The 4,480-nt window shown below is 39.8% G+C and overlaps 1 long non-coding RNA gene across 1 annotated transcript in view; it reads left to right on the forward strand.

Annotated features, from left to right (window-relative positions):
* Positions 1–2,658, forward strand: part of LOC120881483 — a 10,522-nt gene extending 7,864 nt beyond the window's left edge. Inside the window, exon 2 of the long non-coding RNA XR_005725315.1 lies at positions 2,375–2,658. This is a non-coding gene — a long non-coding RNA (uncharacterized LOC120881483). The remainder of the gene's footprint in view (positions 1–2,374) is intronic.
* The last annotated feature ends 1,822 nt before the right edge of the window (positions 2,659–4,480 follow it).

Raw genomic sequence — 4,480 nt, forward strand, 5'->3', positions numbered from 1 at the left:
ATTCCCATCTGTTTCTGAATTTTCCGCAGTTTGTTGTGATTCACAGTCATAGGGTGTTGCATAGTCACTAAAGCAGAAGTAGATATTTTTCTGGAACTCTTACTTTTTTGATGATCCAACAGATCTTAGCAATTTGATCTCTGGTTCCTCTGCCTTTTCTAAATCCAGCTTGAACATCTGGAAGTTTACGAATGTGAGAGTTTGACTATAAATAAAGTTGAGCCCTAAAGAATTAATGCTTTTGAACTGTGGCACTGGAGAAGACTGATGAGAATCCCTTGGACTGCAAGGAGATCCAACCAGTCCATCCTAAAGGAAATCAGTCCTGAATATTCATTGGAAGGACTGTTGCTGAAGCTGCAACTCCAATACTTTGGCCACCTGATGCGATGAACTGACTCACTGCAAGACCATGATGCTGGGAAAGATTGAAAGCAGGAGGAGAAGGGGGTAACAGAGGATGAGATGGTTGGGTGGTATCACCGACTTGATGGACAGGAGTTTGAGTAAGCTCTGAGAGTTGGTGATAGACAGGAAAGCCTGGCATGCTGCAGTCCATGGCGTCAGAAAGAGTCAGACATGACTGGGCGACTGAGTCTTTAAAGAGAATGAAGCAAGTCTGAATGTGCTAATGTGTAAAGACATCCATGACATACGGTTGTTTTTCAAAATGTTGTAGGCTAATGTGACTCCATGTCTAATGTCTAATGTCTAATATGACTGCATGTATGGTTTTTTAAATCAGAAAATGTATGCTTCTATATGGATAGAATACTTCTGTCATTTGTATTAGTCATTTTGGTATATGTCGAATGAAACACAGACTCCTGAGAGGAAGAGTAGTCAGGAAATGACTTTTTTTTGTACAGGTGCTTAGTCTAGGGTTTGAATTTATTTACTCTGAACATATATTTTATAGGGTTTTTATTTTTCCAGTAAAGTAGAAAAAAGTCACAAGATCATTTTCTCCTCTTAGCTGAAAGAAGTTTTATTCATTAATTTTCATCTCTATTTTACAATGACTAAAATTCCAAGATATAAAAATACTCAGCAGTTATTTTCATAGTCTTTTTCTCCCATGAGCTACTGTAACAATTTGTTGATGTATTTGTATTCAGCTAGGTTTTTTTCCCTCCACCCAGCCCAGATCCCCAGGTTTTTGTTATATTCAAGTTCATAACCACCACCATGTTTAATTATTCAGTAAATTGATTTTTAAGCAGAAGATTTCCTATTCGTGTATTTAAGGCAAAGCTTTAAGAGAAGAGTACTTTAAATTTCCTTTGTAAATACATAGATTTCCATAGGAAGTCACAAATCCTTAAACAGAAAAATGTGCTTTCTCAGAGTTATTCTGATATAGAAATGAAACTTGGGAGAAGTATTTTTACAGTGGAAAAGGGATTCAGTATATGATGAAAACATGAAAATTCTCAGTTAGCTACAGTAGTAATAATGCACATTATTAGAGGTAAGAATCACTATTAGTGATGCAAACATAAGTATTAATTCCCTGAAAGGTGTGTATGACTGCTAAGTTGCTTCACTCGTGTCTGACTCTTTGCGACCCTATGAACTGTATCCCGCCAGGCTCCTCAGTCCACAGGATTCTCCAGGCAGGAATACTGGAGTGGGTTGCCCTGCCCTCCTCCAGGGGATCTTCCTGACCCAGGGGTTGAACCTGCATCTCCTGCAACCCCTGCATTGCAGGCTGATTCTTTACCTCTGAGCCGCCAGAGAAGCCACTGAAAGGCATATTTCTTTATAAAAATGTCGCTTAGTCTTCCTCCTTGTTTAATGAAAATATGTATTCAAAATGTACACACATTAAAACCAAGATTTGATTTTAATATGCTGTTGCAGTATTGGATTCTAAAACTCCCTCTTCTTTTCCTTTATTATTAGTTTGAACAAATAATAACATTTTCTGGACATCAGAGCATTGCGTTTGAAATGTCAAAATGCTAGAGAAAAAGAGGGAGTCATTTTAACTATCTAGAAAGATTTGCACAGTGAAAGTGCACAATTAGATCTTTACCTATGTAGGTCATGGCACCTCTTACCCTTTTTTAGGTGGTCCTATTTGATGGTTCCACCCTCTTGGGCAATGAGTATCAAAGTGTTCTTCAGTTACCACAGGAGAAATGGATTTCAATAAAATCTTACATGTTGGTATGGATGCTGGCTAATCAAAGAGGAATCTAGGGCACATTAGTTTTTGAAAGGCAGAAATAGACTTTTTCATCAAACCCATGGGAGAGCAGTGAAAAAACACCATAAAAAGCCTAATATAAAGGACATGACACTTGCCTGGAGAAAAGTTTTCGAGATGAAATTATTCACTTATTACTTCCTCCTACCTTCTTCCTTTCAGGTCAATCATATCCATGGAACTGTGTCTGACCCCTATGGTTCATCTTGATAGCTCTCTTATTTGGCTTCTTCATAACATTTTGAGTATCGTTTAAGTTAACCCTGCATTATATGTGACAATGTGTCTTTTGAGTATCTTAGATGGGTAAATCATGGTCTCTATAATGAAATTTTATTGTCTTTAGCACATAGACCATGTTATTTTTTTGTTTCCCTTAGTTTCTACCATGGCCTTAGATATACAGTAGCATGTTGGGATAATATTTTAATAAATTATCTTCTCTGTGTGTGTGTCCTTACACCTAGCCCTTCCCATATTCAGCAAAGATATTTCATCACCTAAGAGAAAGGTTATTATAGCAGAAGAGCAGAAAACTAAAAAGTTAATTCACAGCCTTTGAGTTTTAAAAAACCTATTAAGAGTTTCAAGAACCAGGGCTTTTGAGCTTCAGAAGCTTAAGCCCTAAAGAACCCAGGTCATACACTTCATGACATACATAACAGATTTGAAAGGATACAGGATCAACCTGAGTTATTTTTTTTTTCTCCCCAGACTAGGTGGAAATTCCATAGGATGTGAGAGGAGTGAGTTAGGACAAAAGTCCTTGATAAGACCCTTAACAGAGATGTGGTTACCTGCGCTGTGGGACAAGACCCAAGTGGAAGACAAAAGAGAGAGGGTTGGAGAAAGCTGAGTAGATGGGACTGTGCCTGGCCTCTCCCTCACAGAGAGGGGGGCAACAAGCTCTGAAGGGCTCCCCTGAGTCCAGCCTGGCTCCAGCCCTGTGGACTAGACTTGGTTGCAGCCTTATCATTCCCCAGAGTCCAGTGAGTTCTGGGGACGAACCCAGTGTTTTCTGAGTAGTGCTGAGTGGCCTCAAGACCTGAGGAAACTTCAAGTCAAGGTTAAGGAGGTATGGCAGTGATCTGACTCCAACTGAAATTGAGGCCTGGGTAGAATTTAAATATTCTTGCAACACATGTGCAGGGACAATTAAGGCTATCCGTGACAATGTACCTGTCAGTGGTTCCAGGGTGGACAGCAGAAAATAAAAGATCAAATACTTTCTCTTTGTCTTAGCCACAGCCCCAGAGATTGTAGGGAGAACTTGAATGGTCTGAGATTAAGTTTTATATTACCTGGAGGAATGGAGGGCCCTAATAGACTAATCACAAGAAAAAACTTCTTGTGCACCTGAATTTGTGGGTTGACACTTATAGTAACCCTGCTAAGGCACTCTATATTTGGTCAGTTGGATGGGCTTGAGGCCAACATTTAAGAGAAAAGTGAGTCAGAAGACAAGAAGCCCCTGCTGAGGGTTGGGTAAATCAGTACGTATTGAAGTGCTCCCTGAACTGTCCTTGCCTTAGTCTTCTTTCTCTCCAACACCTCTCAGCTTCTTTAGTCCTCAGCAGTGACCATGGTGTTGTATATACTGAATACTGCAACACCCCTGGTGAGCCAAAGGAGAGTCAAGCTAGGGTCACTCAACTGTTTACTAGGGCAGGAGGGTGAATTCAGGCATTTTATAGTTTTCCCAGACATACGGAGGTGGAAACAAGAAGAGGTTTTAATATAAGTCTCAGATACTCAACTTTGTGTGTAGTTACAAATGTATGACTTGATCACTGACTTTTAGCAGGTAAACAGAACTGGACAGGTTCATATTTTTAAGTGGGCTGTAGCCTCAGTATTGCATATGGTAGGACCACATTATTTATTAAATTTTGTGGGCCTGCTCTGATTGTGCTATAGAAAGGTAGAGGTCTCCAGAGTCAATTGGGGTTGTTGAATCACATTCAATGAATGTCCTAGTATCTCAGTTGAAGAATTCTGCTATTGAGGGACTCCCCTGGAGTAATCAATTAAAAGCAGTAGCATTAAGCAGCTAACGGTGCCGGGAAATCAATACCGGCATGGGGAAGAAACAATTCCCTGCAATGATTTCTATGCAAATTTTAATTCTTGTACGTAATGACATTAGGATGTACTAATGATACATAACTTAACGAGGAGCTTCTTTCCCAGTTAAGTGTGAAGCACATTTTTGCCCCTACAACCTTGGTGGCCAATTGGGAGGCCTACTGTCACTGCTGGGAAGCCATA

Source organism: Oryx dammah, unplaced genomic scaffold (genome assembly GCF_014754425.2).
Source record: "Oryx dammah isolate SB20612 unplaced genomic scaffold, SCBI_Odam_1.1 HiC_scaffold_23, whole genome shotgun sequence".
NCBI classification, from domain to species: Eukaryota; Metazoa; Chordata; class Mammalia; order Artiodactyla; family Bovidae; genus Oryx; species Oryx dammah.